The sequence below is a fragment of the Polyergus mexicanus genome, unplaced genomic scaffold (assembly GCF_030449975.1).
Source record: "Polyergus mexicanus isolate NDT 795.1 unplaced genomic scaffold, iyPolMexi1.0 SCAF_22, whole genome shotgun sequence".
Classification (NCBI taxonomy): Eukaryota; Metazoa; Arthropoda; class Insecta; order Hymenoptera; family Formicidae; genus Polyergus; species Polyergus mexicanus.
The window spans coordinates 1469820-1488126 of NW_027223342.1; the positions used below are offsets into that span (position 1 = coordinate 1469820).

Here is an 18307-nt window from a genome sequence, read left to right on the forward strand (position 1 = left end):
CGATTACAAGTTGACAATCTGAAACAATATATGAAAACGTCTAATAAATTCGATTGTAATTCTATATGATTTTATACGCCAGAACTTAACAGTACTATTGAAAAATGCTATAACTGTAGGTGTAAAGGCGGCGGGGGGGGGTGCGAGGACAGGGGGGGGGGACGAGGACACGGCGCAGCACACGCTGGAGGTGTGCCCAGCGTAGGCAGAAGAGCGCCGTGTTCTCGTCAACGTAATAGGGGATACTGACTTCTCGCTCTCGAGCATCGTAGCGGCTATGCTCGAGAGCGAGGAGTCCTGGAGGGCGGTCTCCTCCTTCTGTGAAGCGGTCATGCTCCAGAAGGAGGAGGCCGAAAGGGAGCGAGAGCGGCTTCCCGGAGAACACCCGGGGGGCCGCAACCGCGCCCGACGGGCCCCCGGGGGTGGGCCGATGGGGGCCCGTATCCATTCATTATACGGAAGCGTACACATTTTACACTGTCATCTATAATAAGAGACCTCCTTTTTTATGGTGAATATCATTTATACCGTTGACTAATTCAATTATTGGCGACTTCAATCACGACTACAATCAAAATGAAGACAACAAGAAAAACTGAAAATATATCTAGATAAGCCAAAAAAAAAATTAATTAATTAATTAATTAATGGAAGTAGAAAAGAATAGAAATTTTACTTTTCAGCGCAAAAAATGTCGCAATGCAAACAGACTTTGAAAATGATCAAATTACTAACTTGCAAGAACAAATAAATCTTTTACGATTACAAGTTGACAATCTGAAACAATATATGAAAACGTCTAATAAATTCGATTGTAATTCTATATGATTTTATACGCCAGAACTTAACAGTACTATTGAAAAATGCTATAACTGTAGGTGTAAAGGCGGCGGGGGGGGGGGGTGCGAGGACAGGGGGGGGACGAGGACACGGCGCAGCACACGCTGGAGGTGTGCCCAGCGTAGGCAGAAGAGCGCCGTGTTCTCGTCAACGTAATAGGGGATACTGACTTCTCGCTCTCGAGCATCTTAGCGGCTATGCTCGAGAGCGAGGAGTCCTGGAGGGCGGTCTCCTCCTTCTGTGAAGCGGTCATGCTCCAGAAGGAGGAGGCCGAAAGGGAGCGAGAGCGGCTTCCCGGAGAACACCCGGGGGGCCGCAACCGCGCCCGACGAGCCCCCGGGGGTGGGCCGATGGGGGCCCGTATCCATTCATTATACGGAAGCGTACACATTTTACAGTGTCATCTATAATAAGAGACCTCCTTTTTTATGGTGAATATCATTTATACCGTTGACTAATTCAATTATTGGCGACTTCAATCACGACTACAATCAAAATGAAGACAACAAGAAAAACTGAAAATATATCTAGATAAGCCAAAAAAAAAATTAATTAATTAATTAATTAATGGAAGTAGAAAAGAATAGAAATTTTACTTTTCAGCGCAAAAAATGTCGCAATGCAAACAGACTTTGAAAATGATCAAATTACTAACTTGCAAGAACAAATAAATCTTTTACGATTACAAGTTGACAATCTGAAACAATATATGAAAACGTCTAATAAATTCGATTGTAATTCTATATGATTTTATACGCCAGAACTTAACAGTACTATTGAAAAATGCTATAACTGTAGGTGTAAAGGCGGCGGGGGGGGGGGGCGAGGACAGGGGGGGGGACGAGGACACGGCGCAGCACACGCTGGAGGTGTGCCCAGCGTAGGCAGAAGAGCGCCGTGTTCTCGTCAACGTAATAGGGGATACTGACTTCTCGCTCTCGAGCATCTTAGCGGCTATGCTCGAGAGCGAGGAGTCCTGGAGGGCGGTCTCCTCCTTCTGTGAAGCGGTCATGCTCCAGAAGGAGGAGGCCGAAAGGGAGCGAGAGCGGCTTCCCGGAGAACACCCGGGGGGCCGCAACCGCGCCCGACGGGCCCCCGGGGGTGGGCCGATGGGGGCCCGTATCCATTCATTATACGGAAGCGTACACATTTTACAGTGTCATCTATAATAAGAGACCTCCTTTTTTATGGTGAATATCATTTATACCGTTGACTAATTCAATTATTGGCGACTTCAATCACGACTACAATCAAAATGAAGACAACAAGAAAAACTGAAAATATATCTAGATAAGCCAAAAAAAAAATTAATTAATTAATTAATTAATGGAAGTAGAAAAGAATAGAAATTTTACTTTTCAGCGCAAAAAATGTCGCAATGCAAACAGACTTTGAAAATGATCAAATTACTAACTTGCAAGAACAAATAAATCTTTTACGATTACAAGTTGACAATCTGAAACAATATATGAAAACGTCTAATAAATTCGATTGTAATTCTATATGATTTTATACGCCAGAACTTAACAGTACTATTGAAAAATGCTATAACTGTAGGTGTAAAGGCGGCGGGGGGGGGCGAGGACAGGGGGGGGGACGAGGACACGGCGCAGCACACGCTGGAGGTGTGCCCAGCGTAGGCAGAAGAGCGCCGTGTTCTCGTCAACGTAATAGGGGATACTGACTTCTCGCTCTCAAGCATCGTAGCGGCTATGCTCGAGAGCGAGGAGTCCTGGAGGGCGGTCTCCTCCTTCTGTGAAGCGGTCATGCTCCAGAAGGAGGAGGCCGAAAGGGAGCGAGAGCGGCTTCCCGGAGAACACCCGGGGGGCCGCAACCGCGCCCGACGGGCCCCCGGGGGTGGGCCGATGGGGGCCCGTATCCATTCATTATACGGAAGCGTACACATTTTACAGTGTCATCTATAATAAGAGACCTCCTTTTTTATGGTGAATATCATTTATACCGTTGACTAATTCAATTATTGGCGACTTCAATCACGACTACAATCAAAATGAAGACAACAAGAAAAACTGAAAATATATCTAGATAAGCCAAAAAAAAAATTAATTAATTAATTAATTAATGGAAGTAGAAAAGAATAGAAATTTTACTTTTCAGCGCAAAAAATGTCGCAATGCAAACAGACTTTGAAAATGATCAAATTACTAACTTGCAAGAACAAATAAATCTTTTACGATTACAAGTTGACAATCTGAAACAATATATGAAAACGTCTAATAAATTCGATTGTAATTCTATATGATTTTATACGCCAGAACTTAACAGTACTATTGAAAAATGCTATAACTGTAGGTGTAAAGGCGGCGGGGGGGGGGTGGGCGAGGACAGGGGGGGGGGGGGGACGAGGACACGGCGCAGCACACGCTGGAGGTGTGCCCAGCGTAGGCAGAAGAGCGCCGTGTTCTCGTCAACGTAATAGGGGATACTGACTACTCGCTCTCGAGCATCGTAGCGGCTATGCTCGAGAGCGAGGAGTCCTGGAGGGCGGTCTCCTCCTTCTGTGAAGCGGTCATGCTCCAGAAGGAGGAGGCCGAAAGGGAGCGAGAGCGGCTTCCCGGAGAACACCCGGGGGGCCGCAACCGCGCCCGACGGGCCCCCGGGGGTGGGCCGATGGGGGCCCGTATCCATTCATTATACGGAAGCGTACACATTTTACAGTGTCATCTATAATAAGAGACCTCCTTTTTTATGGTGAATATCATTTATACCGTTGACTAATTCAATTATTGGCGACTTCAATCACGACTACAATCAAAATGAAGACAACAAGAAAAACTGAAAATATATCTAGATAAGCAAAAAAAAAAATTAATTAATTAATTAATTAATGGAAGTAGAAAAGAATAGAAATTTTACTTTTCAGCGCAAAAAATGTCGCAATGCAAACAGACTTTGAAAATGATCAAATTACTAACTTGCAAGAACAAATAAATCTTTTACGATTACAAGTTGACAATCTGAAACAATATATGAAAACGTCTAATAAATTCGATTGTAATTCTATATGATTTTATACGCCAGAACTTAACAGTACTATTGAAAAATGCTATAACTGTAGGTGTAAAGGCGGCGGGGGGGGGGGTGGGCGAGGACAGGGGGGGGGGACGAGGACACGGCGCAGCACACGCTGGAGGTGTGCCCAGCGTAGGCAGAAGAGCGCCGTGTTCTCGTCAACGTAATAGGGGATACTGACTTCTCGCTCTCGAGCATCGTAGCGGCTATGCTCGAGAGCGAGGAGTCCTGGAGGGCGGTCTCCTCCTTTTGTGAAGCGGTCATGCTCCAGAAGGAGGAGGCCGAAAGGGAGCGAGAGCGGCTTCCCGGAGAACATCCGGGGGGCCGCAACCGCGCCCGACGGGCCCCCGGGGGTGGGCCGATGGGGGCCCGTATCCATTCATTATACGGAAGCGTACACATTTTACAGTGTCATCTATAATAAGAGACCTCCTTTTTTATGGTGAATATCATTTATACCGTTGACTAATTCAATTATTGGCGACTTCAATCACGACTACAATCAAAGTGAAGACAACAAGAAAAACTGAACTGGATGCATGAAGAGAAATATTATTTGCAATTCTTCATGTACTTGCAAATACAATACATGCAAAAACGAAGTAATATTTATTGTTCTTTTTATAAAAATCTGTAAAATGTCTTAAAATATTCTATATAGAAATTAATTTTATTTGTTATAGAAACCAGCAAATAATGAGAATAAAAATATAGATGAAACCGCAAATAATATAGATGAATCAACAAACAAAAATTCTCAAATAAATGAGGAAAATTTGATAGTAAGAAATAAATTAAACAATTTCTTTTCACCTAGTTTCATAAGCCTTATCAAATTAAAAATATTTTTGCATCTTTTTTGCCTCTAATACAATCATATTTTGTATTGCACAAAACATGTAAAAATATGATGTGAAAAGATATGAATGCATAACATTTTTTTAAAGGTTTGCATTTTTACATTTAGTAATATATGGTAGGATAATTTTGCCCATCTTTTTGCAGGTATTGGTTGATCTTACGAAGCCACGACGATTAGGAGCATCTTTACATATTACATAATACAAACATCGAAGAATCATCTTTTCAAGGTTATTACTTATTATTATTACACATATGAGAATAATAACAATGTTATTGTTATTATTCTCATGTTATTTGTTATACTATAAAATTAAGAGTTCAGCAAAATATTTGTAATAAATAAAAAAAATTCTGTAAGGAAATGTACACTTTGTATACGCACAATGTACGCACCTTGTACACCTACAAGTATTTTTGGTACCTCCGACATATTCCGGAAAGAACACGCTGACGTAGATCCAATTACTACGCAACTCTGAAAATTGCCAATATCAATTCTCGTGATGTAAGAAGGTTCTCCGATGTAGTGCAAACGCCAGATTCCGGAGAGGCCTTCAGTCTCCGATGTAGTGCAAACGCCAGATTCCGGAGAGGCCTTCAGCAACGCCCGGTGGTAGGCCACTCGGAGGGGTTTTAGTGGGTAGTCCCTCGGCTGTTTGTTTAAGCCGGGGGTGAGTCCCACATATCCCCGCCTCGAACCCTATCGAGGCGGGGAATGCGTAAAGGCATTTCCCCTCCGTAACAAAAAAAAAAAAAAAAGGTTCAACTAATTGAAATATCACTTGGGCCAACATTTCTCTTTCATGCCTTGGCACACCGCCATGTAGCCTTCCAATTTTCTGAATAATGTTGGAGAAGATTGGCAGCCGGATACGTCGGATGTTCCGAGGAGCAGCTTATTATCTTTTCAAACTTGACGATATTATAATATTCATCAAAGGTCGGTGGTGATAAATAAACGATTTCCAATTCCTCGGCTAATTTTGCAGCCACTTGGGACTTTCCTGCGGTGATGAGATCTTCAACGACGATTACTTTGGTATTTTCATCGCATCGATCGACCATAGGATCGAAGAGCTGAGCCCAGAAACCATATTGTTTTTATTCAAGTAGTCAAATAGACGTGGAATTCGTCGTCGATCGAATCGTTTTGACCTATGTGAGATGAATATTAATCGGATTACATTGCTGTTTGTTACCTACATAATACATATGGCAGATTGACAGAAAATATGTATATATTTATATTAATATTATAACATTTTACAGTGTCGTCTATAATAAGAGACCTCTTTTTTTACGGTGAATATCATTTATACCGTTGACTAATTCAATTATTGACGACTTCAATTACGACTACAATCAAAATGAAGACAACAAGAAAAACTGAACTGGATGCATGAAGAGAAATATTATTTGCAATTCTTCATGTACTTGCAAATACAATACATGCAAAAACGAAGTAATATTTATTGTTCTTTTTATAAAAATCTGTAAAATGTCTTAAAATATTCTATATAGAAATTAATTTTATTTGTTATAGAAACCAGCAAATAATGAGAATAAAAATATAGATGAAACCGCAAATAATATAGATGAATCAACAAACAAAAATTCTCAAATAAATGAGGAAAATTTGATAGTAAGAAATAAATTAAACAATTTCTTTTCACCTAGTTTCATAAGCCTTATCAAATTAAAAATATTTTTGCATCTTTTTTGCCTCTAATACAATCATATTTTGTATTGCACAAAACATGTAAAAATATGATGTGAAAAGATATGAATGCATAACATTTTTTTAAAGGTTTGCATTTTTACATTTAGTAATATATGGTAGGATAATTTTGCCCATCTTTTTGCAGGTATTGGTTGATCTTACGAAGCCACGACGATTAGGAGCATCTTTACATATTACATAATACAAACATCGAAGAATCATCTTTTCAAGGTTATTATTTATTATTATTACACATATGAGAATAATAACAATGTTATTGTTATTATTCTCATGTTATTTGTTATACTATAAAATTAAGAGTTCAGCAAAATATTTGTAATAAATAAAAAAAATTCTGTAAGGAAATGTACACTTTGTATACGCACAATGTACGCACCTTGTACACCTACAGGTATTTTTGGTACCTCCGACATATTCCGGAAAGAACACGCTGACGTAGATCCAATTACTACGCAACTCTGAAAATTGCCAATATCAATTCCCGTGATGTAAGAAGGTTCTCCGATGTAGTGCAAACGCCAGATTCCGGAGAGGCCTTCAGTCTCCGATGTAGTGCAAACGCCAGATTCCGGAGAGGCCTTCAGCAACGCCCGGTGGTAGGCCACTCGGAGGGGTTTTAGTGGGTAGTCCCTCGGCTGTTTGTTTAAGCCAGGGGTGAGTCCCACATATCCCCGCCTCGAACCCCATCGAGGCGGGGAATGCGTAAAGGCATTTCCCCTCCGTAACAAAAAAAAAAAAAAAAGGTTCAACTAATTGAAATATCACTTGGGCCAACATTTCTCTTTCATGCCTTGGCACACCGCCATGTAGCCTTCCAATTTTCTAAATAATGTTGGAGAAGATTGGCAGCCGGATACGTCGGATGTTCCGAGGAGCAGCTTATTATCTTTTCAAACTTGACGATATTATAATATTCATCAAAGGTCGGTGGTGGTAAATAAACGATTTCCAATTCCTCGGCTAATTTTGCAGCCACTTGGGACTTTCCTGCGGTGATGAGATCTTCAACGACGATTACTTTGGTATTTTCATCGCATCGATCGACCATAGGATCGAAGAGCTGAGCCCAGAAACCATATTGTTTTTATTCAAGTAGTCAAATAGACGTGGAATTCGTCGTCGATCGAATCGTTTTGACCTATGTGAGATGAATATTAATCGGATTACATTGCTGTTTGTTACCTACATAATACACATGGCAGGTTGATAGAAAATATGTATATATTTATATCGATATCATAAGATTTTACAGCCTATATCGTCTATAATAAGAGACCTCCTTTTTTTATGACGAATATCATTTATACCGATGACTAATTCAATTATCGATGTCAATTATTCCGTAGAATGTTTTAAAAATAAGATCCGTTAAGACTATATTGATACTAACCTTACATAATTATTGTATCCGAGTCTCGCGATAGCAACGCGAGCGATCGATGCCATTTTGTGGCAGGAAAAAAAAAAAAAATGTATTTCTAAGGAAGAAAAACAAATATTATTCGTTACGAAGTAGAAGGAAACATTCCTCGAAATTCTCGAGATTCGCTAATCTAACTCGTTCTCGTCTCTCGTATCTTCCATAGGTCGCAAGTCCCAACTCTCGGAAGTCGGAAGCTCCGAAGTTAGGCCGATATTACATTGGTCGTACGACCAACTTTAAGCGCATCGATTAGCTACTTTCTAGAGACTCGAGAAAGTTTGTATTTCGCAGCCAATCAATACGCTTAAAAAGTTGGTCGCACGACAAACGTAATATCGGCCTTAAGCTGCAGTCGAAAAAACACTAGAAACGCTTCGAAGCGTTGGATCGACCAATCAGGACACAAAAAGTAAAGATTTCTTTATTCCGATGGATAAACGCAATTCTTGGAAGCATCTCTAGCATCTTCTCGACCGTAACCGTAACCTTAATCGAAGTTCTATTAGGCCGGTTCTACAATAAGTCGTACGTCGTTAGCCGTAAGCAAATTGACCAATCGCAGTCCATTTTGAATTACTGCGATTGATTGGTCAATTCCCATACGATTAACGACATACGACTTATCGTAGAACTGGCCTTAAGCGGGAAGCACACACTTTCGCATAAGCGCAGAATCATAAGCATAAGGAATTAAATCGGTCAATTTTCTTACGCATAAAGAAATCGACCAATCAAATTGCTTATGCTTACGATTACGCGCTTATGCAAAAGTGTGTGCTCCCCGCTTTAACGACGACAGTTTCGAGTATCGAGACGCTGCCACAGCGTCACACAACTGACATCACTGGTTACATATGATCTATCAGTGGTGATCAACTGACGATTTCTACAAATTGATAAAGCTTATTTTATCAACAAAAATTGGTGTGTATGTGTGTGTGTGTAAATTATGTACATGTGTGCGCATGCATGTTACGCGTGAGTACGTAAGTTACGTACGTGTGTGTACGCTACGTACGAGTGTGCATGCGCGTTGTCGTCGTTGTTGGCAGGGTTGGTTCAGGTTCAGGTTAAGGTTAAGGCTAAGATTGAGTTTCTGGATTGAGGTTCTGGATAGAGGTTCTGGGGGTTTAAGTTCTGGGGGTTTAGGTTCTGGGGGTTTAGGTTCTGGGGGTTTAGGTTCTGGGGGTTTAGGTTCTGGGGGTTTAGGTTCTGGGGGTTTAGGTTCTGGGGGTTTAGGTTCTGGGGGTTTAGGTTCTGGGGGTTTAGGTTCTGGGGGTTTAGGTTCTGGGGGTTTAGGTTCTGGGGGTTTAGGTTCTGGGGGTTTAGGTTCTGGGGGTTTAGGTTCTGGGGGTTTAGGTTCTGGGGGTTTAGGTTCTGGGGGTTTAGGTTCTGGGGGTTTAGGTTCTGGGGGTTTAGGTTCTGGGGGTTTAGGTTCTGGGGGTTTAGGTTCTGGGGGTTTAGGTTCTGGGGGTTTAGGTTCTGGGGGTTTAGGTTCTGGGGGTTTAGGTTCTGGGGGTTTAGGTTCTGGGGGTTTAGGTTCTGGGGGTTTAGGTTCTGGGGGTTTAGGTTCTGGGGGTTTAGGTTCTGGGGGTTTAGGTTCTGGGGGTTTAGGTTCTGGGGGTTTAGGTTCTGGGGGTTTAGGTTCTGGGGGTTTAGGTTCTGGGGGTTTAGGTTCTGGGGGTTTAGGTTCTGGGGGTTTAGGTTCTGGGGGTTTAGGTTCTGGGGGTTTAGGTTCTGGGGGTTTAGGTTCTGGGGGTTTAGGTTCTGGGGGTTTAGGTTCTGGGGTTAGGTTAGGTTAGGTTAGGTTAGGTTAGGTTAGGTTAGGTTAGGTTAGGTTAGGTTAGGTTAGGTTAGGTTAGGTTAGGTTAGGTTAGGTTAGGTTAGGTTAGGTTAGGTTAGGTTAGGTTAGGTTAGGTTAGGTTAGGTTAGGTTAGGTTAGGTTAGGTTAGGTTAGGTTAGGTTAGGTTAGGTTAGGTTAGGTTAGGTTAGGTTAGGTTAGGTTAGGTTAGGTTAGGTTAGGTTAGGTTAGGTTAGGTTAGGTTAGGTTAGGTTAGGTTAGGTTAGGTTAGGTTAGGTTAGGTTAGGTTAGGTTAGGTTAGGTTAGGTTAGGTTAGGTTAGGTTAGGTTAGGTTAGGTTAGGTTAGGTTAGGTTAGGTTAGGTTAGGTTAGGTTAGGTTAGGTTAGGTTAGGTTAGGTTAGGTTAGGTTAGGTTAGGTTAGGTTAGGTTAGGTTAGGTTAGGTTAGGTTAGGTTAGGTTAGGTTAGGTTAGGTTAGGTTAGGTTAGGTTAGGTTAGGTTAGGTTAGGTTAGGTTAGGTTAGGTTAGGTTAGGTTAGGTTAGGTTAGGTTAGGTTAGGTTAGGTTAGGTTAGGTTAGGTTAGGTTAGGTTAGGTTAGGTTAGGTTAGGTTAGGTTAGGTTAGGTTAGGTTAGGTTAGGTTAGGTTAGGTTAGGTTAGGTTAGGTTAGGTTAGGTTAGGTTAGGTTAGGTTAGGTTAGGTTAGGTTAGGTTAGGTTAGGTTAGGTTAGGTTAGGTTAGGTTAGGTTAGGTTAGGTTAGGTTAGGTTAGGTTAGGTTAGGTTAGGTTAGGTTAGGTTAGGTTAGGTTAGGTTAGGTTAGGTTAGGTTAGGTTAGGTTAGGTTAGGTTAGGTTAGGTTAGGTTAGGTTAGGTTAGGTTAGGTTAGGTTAGGTTAGGTTAGGTTAGGTTAGGTTAGGTTAGGTTAGGTTAGGTTAGGTTAGGTTAGGTTAGGTTAGGTTAGGTTAGGTTAGGTTAGGTTAGGTTAGGTTAGGTTAGGTTAGGTTAGGTTAGGTTAGGTTAGGTTAGGTTAGGTTAGGTTAGGTTAGGTTAGGTTAGGTTAGGTTAGGTTAGGTTAGGTTAGGTTAGGTTAGGTTAGGTTAGGTTAGGTTAGGTTAGGTTAGGTTAGGTTAGGTTAGGTTAGGTTAGGTTAGGTTAGGTTAGGTTAGGTTAGGTTAGGTTAGGTTAGGTTAGGTTAGGTTAGGTTAGGTTAGGTTAGGTTAGGTTAGGTTAGGTTAGGTTAGGTTAGGTTAGGTTAGGTTAGGTTAGGTTAGGTTAGGTTAGGTTAGGTTAGGTTAGGTTAGGTTAGGTTAGGTTAGGTTAGGTTAGGTTAGGTTAGGTTAGGTTAGGTTAGGTTAGGTTAGGTTAGGTTAGGTTAGGTTAGGTTAGGTTAGGTTAGGTTAGGTTAGGTTAGGTTAGGTTAGGTTAGGTTAGGTTAGGTTAGGTTAGGTTAGGTTAGGTTAGGTTAGGTTAGGTTAGGTTAGGTTAGGTTAGGTTAGGTTAGGTTAGGTTAGGTTAGGTTAGGTTAGGTTAGGTTAGGTTAGGTTAGGTTAGGTTAGGTTAGGTTAGGTTAGGTTAGGTTAGGTTAGGTTAGGTTAGGTTAGGTTAGGTTAGGTTAGGTTAGGTTAGGTTAGGTTAGGTTAGGTTAGGTTAGGTTAGGTTAGGTTAGGTTAGGTTAGGTTAGGTTAGGTTAGGTTAGGTTAGGTTAGGTTAGGTTAGGTTAGGTTAGGTTAGGTTAGGTTAGGTTAGGTTAGGTTAGGTTAGGTTAGGTTAGGTTAGGTTAGGTTAGGTTAGGTTAGGTTAGGTTAGGTTAGGTTAGGTTAGGTTAGGTTAGGTTAGGTTAGGTTAGGTTAGGTTAGGTTAGGTTAGGTTAGGTTAGGTTAGGTTAGGTTAGGTTAGGTTAGGTTAGGTTAGGTTAGGTTAGGTTAGGTTAGGTTAGGTTAGGTTAGGTTAGGTTAGGTTAGGTTAGGTTAGGTTAGGTTAGGTTAGGTTAGGTTAGGTTAGGTTAGGTTAGGTTAGGTTAGGTTAGGTTAGGTTAGGTTAGGTTAGGTTAGGTTAGGTTAGGTTAGGTTAGGTTAGGTTAGGTTAGGTTAGGTTAGGTTAGGTTAGGTTAGGTTAGGTTAGGTTAGGTTAGGTTAGGTTAGGTTAGGTTAGGTTAGGTTAGGTTAGGTTAGGTTAGGTTAGGTTAGGTTAGGTTAGGTTAGGTTAGGTTAGGTTAGGTTAGGTTAGGTTAGGTTAGGTTAGGTTAGGTTAGGTTAGGTTAGGTTAGGTTAGGTTAGGTTAGGTTAGGTTAGGTTAGGTTAGGTTAGGTTAGGTTAGGTTAGGTTAGGTTAGGTTAGGTTAGGTTAGGTTAGGTTAGGTTAGGTTAGGTTAGGTTAGGTTAGGTTAGGTTAGGTTAGGTTAGGTTAGGTTAGGTTAGGTTAGGTTAGGTTAGGTTAGGTTAGGTTAGGTTAGGTTAGGTTAGGTTAGGTTAGGTTAGGTTAGGTTAGGTTAGGTTAGGTTAGGTTAGGTTAGGTTAGGTTAGGTTAGGTTAGGTTAGGTTAGGTTAGGTTAGGTTAGGTTAGGTTAGGTTAGGTTAGGTTAGGTTAGGTTAGGTTAGGTTAGGTTAGGTTAGGTTAGGTTAGGTTAGGTTAGGTTAGGTTAGGTTAGGTTAGGTTAGGTTAGGTTAGGTTAGGTTAGGTTAGGTTAGGTTAGGTTAGGTTAGGTTAGGTTAGGTTAGGTTAGGTTAGGTTAGGTTAGGTTAGGTTAGGTTAGGTTAGGTTAGGTTAGGTTAGGTTAGGTTAGGTTAGGTTAGGTTAGGTTAGGTTAGGTTAGGTTAGGTTAGGTTAGGTTAGGTTAGGTTAGGTTAGGTTAGGTTAGGTTAGGTTAGGTTAGGTTAGGTTAGGTTAGGTTAGGTTAGGTTAGGTTAGGTTAGGTTAGGTTAGGTTAGGTTAGGTTAGGTTAGGTTAGGTTAGGTTAGGTTAGGTTAGGTTAGGTTAGGTTAGGTTAGGTTAGGTTAGGTTAGGTTAGGTTAGGTTAGGTTAGGTTAGGTTAGGTTAGGTTAGGTTAGGTTAGGTTAGGTTAGGTTAGGTTAGGTTAGGTTAGGTTAGGTTAGGTTAGGTTAGGTTAGGTTAGGTTAGGTTAGGTTAGGTTAGGTTAGGTTAGGTTAGGTTAGGTTAGGTTAGGTTAGGTTAGGTTAGGTTAGGTTAGGTTAGGTTAGGTTAGGTTAGGTTAGGTTAGGTTAGGTTAGGTTAGGTTAGGTTAGGTTAGGTTAGGTTAGGTTAGGTTAGGTTAGGTTAGGTTAGGTTAGGTTAGGTTAGGTTAGGTTAGGTTAGGTTAGGTTAGGTTAGGTTAGGTTAGGTTAGGTTAGGTTAGGTTAGGTTAGGTTAGGTTAGGTTAGGTTAGGTTAGGTTAGGTTAGGTTAGGTTAGGTTAGGTTAGGTTAGGTTAGGTTAGGTTAGGTTAGGTTAGGTTAGGTTAGGTTAGGTTAGGTTAGGTTAGGTTAGGTTAGGTTAGGTTAGGTTAGGTTAGGTTAGGTTAGGTTAGGTTAGGTTAGGTTAGGTTAGGTTAGGTTAGGTTAGGTTAGGTTAGGTTAGGTTAGGTTAGGTTAGGTTAGGTTAGGTTAGGTTAGGTTAGGTTAGGTTAGGTTAGGTTAGGTTAGGTTAGGTTAGGTTAGGTTAGGTTAGGTTAGGTTAGGTTAGGTTAGGTTAGGTTAGGTTAGGTTAGGTTAGGTTAGGTTAGGTTAGGTTAGGTTAGGTTAGGTTAGGTTAGGTTAGGTTAGGTTAGGTTAGGTTAGGTTAGGTTAGGTTAGGTTAGGTTAGGTTAGGTTAGGTTAGGTTAGGTTAGGTTAGGTTAGGTTAGGTTAGGTTAGGTTAGGTTAGGTTAGGTTAGGTTAGGTTAGGTTAGGTTAGGTTAGGTTAGGTTAGGTTAGGTTAGGTTAGGTTAGGTTAGGTTAGGTTAGGTTAGGTTAGGTTAGGTTAGGTTAGGTTAGGTTAGGTTAGGTTAGGTTAGGTTAGGTTAGGTTAGGTTAGGTTAGGTTAGGTTAGGTTAGGTTAGGTTAGGTTAGGTTAGGTTAGGTTAGGTTAGGTTAGGTTAGGTTAGGTTAGGTTAGGTTAGGTTAGGTTAGGTTAGGTTAGGTTAGGTTAGGTTAGGTTAGGTTAGGTTAGGTTAGGTTAGGTTAGGTTAGGTTAGGTTAGGTTAGGTTAGGTTAGGTTAGGTTAGGTTAGGTTAGGTTAGGTTAGGTTAGGTTAGGTTAGGTTAGGTTAGGTTAGGTTAGGTTAGGTTAGGTTAGGTTAGGTTAGGTTAGGTTAGGTTAGGTTAGGTTAGGTTAGGTTAGGTTAGGTTAGGTTAGGTTAGGTTAGGTTAGGTTAGGTTAGGTTAGGTTAGGTTAGGTTAGGTTAGGTTAGGTTAGGTTAGGTTAGGTTAGGTTAGGTTAGGTTAGGTTAGGTTAGGTTAGGTTAGGTTAGGTTAGGTTAGGTTAGGTTAGGTTAGGTTAGGTTAGGTTAGGTTAGGTTAGGTTAGGTTAGGTTAGGTTAGGTTAGGTTAGGTTAGGTTAGGTTAGGTTAGGTTAGGTTAGGTTAGGTTAGGTTAGGTTAGGTTAGGTTAGGTTAGGTTAGGTTAGGTTAGGTTAGGTTAGGTTAGGTTAGGTTAGGTTAGGTTAGGTTAGGTTAGGTTAGGTTAGGTTAGGTTAGGTTAGGTTAGGTTAGGTTAGGTTAGGTTAGGTTAGGTTAGGTTAGGTTAGGTTAGGTTAGGTTAGGTTAGGTTAGGTTAGGTTAGGTTAGGTTAGGTTAGGTTAGGTTAGGTTAGGTTAGGTTAGGTTAGGTTAGGTTAGGTTAGGTTAGGTTAGGTTAGGTTAGGTTAGGTTAGGTTAGGTTAGGTTAGGTTAGGTTAGGTTAGGTTAGGTTAGGTTAGGTTAGGTTAGGTTAGGTTAGGTTAGGTTAGGTTAGGTTAGGTTAGGTTAGGTTAGGTTAGGTTAGGTTAGGTTAGGTTAGGTTAGGTTAGGTTAGGTTAGGTTAGGTTAGGTTAGGTTAGGTTAGGTTAGGTTAGGTTAGGTTAGGTTAGGTTAGGTTAGGTTAGGTTAGGTTAGGTTAGGTTAGGTTAGGTTAGGTTAGGTTAGGTTAGGTTAGGTTAGGTTAGGTTAGGTTAGGTTAGGTTAGGTTAGGTTAGGTTAGGTTAGGTTAGGTTAGGTTAGGTTAGGTTAGGTTAGGTTAGGTTAGGTTAGGTTAGGTTAGGTTAGGTTAGGTTAGGTTAGGTTAGGTTAGGTTAGGTTAGGTTAGGTTAGGTTAGGTTAGGTTAGGTTAGGTTAGGTTAGGTTAGGTTAGGTTAGGTTAGGTTAGGTTAGGTTAGGTTAGGTTAGGTTAGGTTAGGTTAGGTTAGGTTAGGTTAGGTTAGGTTAGGTTAGGTTAGGTTAGGTTAGGTTAGGTTAGGTTAGGTTAGGTTAGGTTAGGTTAGGTTAGGTTAGGTTAGGTTAGGTTAGGTTAGGTTAGGTTAGGTTAGGTTAGGTTAGGTTAGGTTAGGTTAGGTTAGGTTAGGTTAGGTTAGGTTAGGTTAGGTTAGGTTAGGTTAGGTTAGGTTAGGTTAGGTTAGGTTAGGTTAGGTTAGGTTAGGTTAGGTTAGGTTAGGTTAGGTTAGGTTAGGTTAGGTTAGGTTAGGTTAGGTTAGGTTAGGTTAGGTTAGGTTAGGTTAGGTTAGGTTAGGTTAGGTTAGGTTAGGTTAGGTTAGGTTAGGTTAGGTTAGGTTAGGTTAGGTTAGGTTAGGTTAGGTTAGGTTAGGTTAGGTTAGGTTAGGTTAGGTTAGGTTAGGTTAGGTTAGGTTAGGTTAGGTTAGGTTAGGTTAGGTTAGGTTAGGTTAGGTTAGGTTAGGTTAGGTTAGGTTAGGTTAGGTTAGGTTAGGTTAGGTTAGGTTAGGTTAGGTTAGGTTAGGTTAGGTTAGGTTAGGTTAGGTTAGGTTAGGTTAGGTTAGGTTAGGTTAGGTTAGGTTAGGTTAGGTTAGGTTAGGTTAGGTTAGGTTAGGTTAGGTTAGGTTAGGTTAGGTTAGGTTAGGTTAGGTTAGGTTAGGTTAGGTTAGGTTAGGTTAGGTTAGGTTAGGTTAGGTTAGGTTAGGTTAGGTTAGGTTAGGTTAGGTTAGGTTAGGTTAGGTTAGGTTAGGTTAGGTTAGGTTAGGTTAGGTTAGGTTAGGTTAGGTTAGGTTAGGTTAGGTTAGGTTAGGTTAGGTTAGGTTAGGTTAGGTTAGGTTAGGTTAGGTTAGGTTAGGTTAGGTTAGGTTAGGTTAGGTTAGGTTAGGTTAGGTTAGGTTAGGTTAGGTTAGGTTAGGTTAGGTTAGGTTAGGTTAGGTTAGGTTAGGTTAGGTTAGGTTAGGTTAGGTTAGGTTAGGTTAGGTTAGGTTAGGTTAGGTTAGGTTAGGTTAGGTTAGGTTAGGTTAGGTTAGGTTAGGTTAGGTTAGGTTAGGTTAGGTTAGGTTAGGTTAGGTTAGGTTAGGTTAGGTTAGGTTAGGTTAGGTTAGGTTAGGTTAGGTTAGGTTAGGTTAGGTTAGGTTAGGTTAGGTTAGGTTAGGTTAGGTTAGGTTAGGTTAGGTTAGGTTAGGTTAGGTTAGGTTAGGTTAGGTTAGGTTAGGTTAGGTTAGGTTAGGTTAGGTTAGGTTAGGTTAGGTTAGGTTAGGTTAGGTTAGGTTAGGTTAGGTTAGGTTAGGTTAGGTTAGGTTAGGTTAGGTTAGGTTAGGTTAGGTTAGGTTAGGTTAGGTTAGGTTAGGTTAGGTTAGGTTAGGTTAGGTTAGGTTAGGTTAGGTTAGGTTAGGTTAGGTTAGGTTAGGTTAGGTTAGGTTAGGTTAGGTTAGGTTAGGTTAGGTTAGGTTAGGTTAGGTTAGGTTAGGTTAGGTTAGGTTAGGTTAGGTTAGGTTAGGTTAGGTTAGGTTAGGTTAGGTTAGGTTAGGTTAGGTTAGGTTAGGTTAGGTTAGGTTAGGTTAGGTTAGGTTAGGTTAGGTTAGGTTAGGTTAGGTTAGGTTAGGTTAGGTTAGGTTAGGTTAGGTTAGGTTAGGTTAGGTTAGGTTAGGTTAGGTTAGGTTAGGTTAGGTTAGGTTAGGTTAGGTTAGGTTAGGTTAGGTTAGGTTAGGTTAGGTTAGGTTAGGTTAGGTTAGGTTAGGTTAGGTTAGGTTAGGTTAGGTTAGGTTAGGTTAGGTTAGGTTAGGTTAGGTTAGGTTAGGTTAGGTTAGGTTAGGTTAGGTTAGGTTAGGTTAGGTTAGGTTAGGTTAGGTTAGGTTAGGTTAGGTTAGGTTAGGTTAGGTTAGGTTAGGTTAGGTTAGGTTAGGTTAGGTTAGGTTAGGTTAGGTTAGGTTAGGTTAGGTTAGGTTAGGTTAGGTTAGGTTAGGTTAGGTTAGGTTAGGTTAGGTTAGGTTAGGTTAGGTTAGGTTAGGTTAGGTTAGGTTAGGTTAGGTTAGGTTAGGTTAGGTTAGGTTAGGTTAGGTTAGGTTAGGTTAGGTTAGGTTAGGTTAGGTTAGGTTAGGTTAGGTTAGGTTAGGTTAGGTTAGGTTAGGTTAGGTTAGGTTAGGTTAGGTTAGGTTAGGTTAGGTTAGGTTAGGTTAGGTTAGGTTAGGTTAGGTTAGGTTAGGTTAGGTTAGGTTAGGTTAGGTTAGGTTAGGTTAGGTTAGGTTAGGTTAGGTTAGGTTAGGTTAGGTTAGGTTAGGTTAGGTTAGGTTAGGTTAGGTTAGGTTAGGTTAGGTTAGGTTAGGTTAGGTTAGGTTAGGTTAGGTTAGGTTAGGTTAGGTTAGGTTAGGTTAGGTTAGGTTAGGTTAGGTTAGGTTAGGTTAGGTTAGGTTAGGTTAGGTTAGGTTAGGTTAGGTTAGGTTAGGTTAGGTTAGGTTAGGTTAGGTTAGGTTAGGTTAGGTTAGGTTAGGTTAGGTTAGGTTAGGTTAGGTTAGGTTAGGTTAGGTTAGGTTAGGTTAGGTTAGGTTAGGTTAGGTTAGGTTAGGTTAGGTTAGGTTAGGTTAGGTTAGGTTAGGTTAGGTTAGGTTAGGTTAGGTTAGGTTAGGTTAGGTTAGGTTAGGTTAGGTTAGGTTAGGTTAGGTTAGGTTAGGTTAGGTTAGGTTAGGTTAGGTTAGGTTAGGTTAGGTTAGGTTAGGTTAGGTTAGGTTAGGTTAGGTTAGGTTAGGTTAGGTTAGGTTAGGTTAGGTTAGGTTAGGTTAGGTTAGGTTAGGTTAGGTTAGGTTAGGTTAGGTTAGGTTAGGTTAGGTTAGGTTAGGTTAGGTTAGGTTAGGTTAGGTTAGGTTAGGTTAGGTTAGGTTAGGTTAGGTTAGGTTAGGTTAGGTTAGGTTAGGTTAGGTTAGGTTAGGTTAGGTTAGGTTAGGTTAGGTTAGGTTAGGTTAGGTTAGGTTAGGTTAGGTTAGGTTAGGTTAGGTTAGGTTAGGTTAGGTTAGGTTAGGTTAGGTTAGGTTAGGTTAGGTTAGGTTAGGTTAGGTTAGGTTAGGTTAGGTTAGGTTAGGTTAGGTTAGGTTAGGTTAGGTTAGGTTAGGTTAGGTTAGGTTAGGTTAGGTTAGGTTAGGTTAGGTTAGGTTAGGTTAGGTTAGGTTAGGTTAGGTTAGGTTAGGTTAGGTTAGGTTAGGTTAGGTTAGGTTAGGTTAGGTTAGGTTAGGTTAGGTTAGGTTA

General features: G+C 40.9%; 2 long non-coding RNA genes across 2 annotated transcripts; one reads left to right on the top strand and one right to left on the bottom strand.

Annotated features, from left to right (window-relative positions):
* Positions 1-4691: 4691 nt before the first annotated feature.
* LOC138942419 (uncharacterized) lies at positions 4692-8086 on the bottom strand. Its single transcript, XR_011448311.1, has 3 exons — positions 7869-8086; positions 6855-7616; positions 4692-5892 (listed from the first exon to the last, which is right to left on the bottom strand). It is a non-coding gene; the product is annotated as an uncharacterized lncRNA (long non-coding RNA).
* On the top strand, positions 5576-6365 carry LOC138942420 (uncharacterized). Its single transcript, XR_011448312.1, has 3 exons — positions 5576-5896; positions 6007-6199; positions 6281-6365. It is a non-coding gene; the product is annotated as an uncharacterized lncRNA (long non-coding RNA).
* Positions 8087-18307: the final 10221 nt, after the last annotated feature.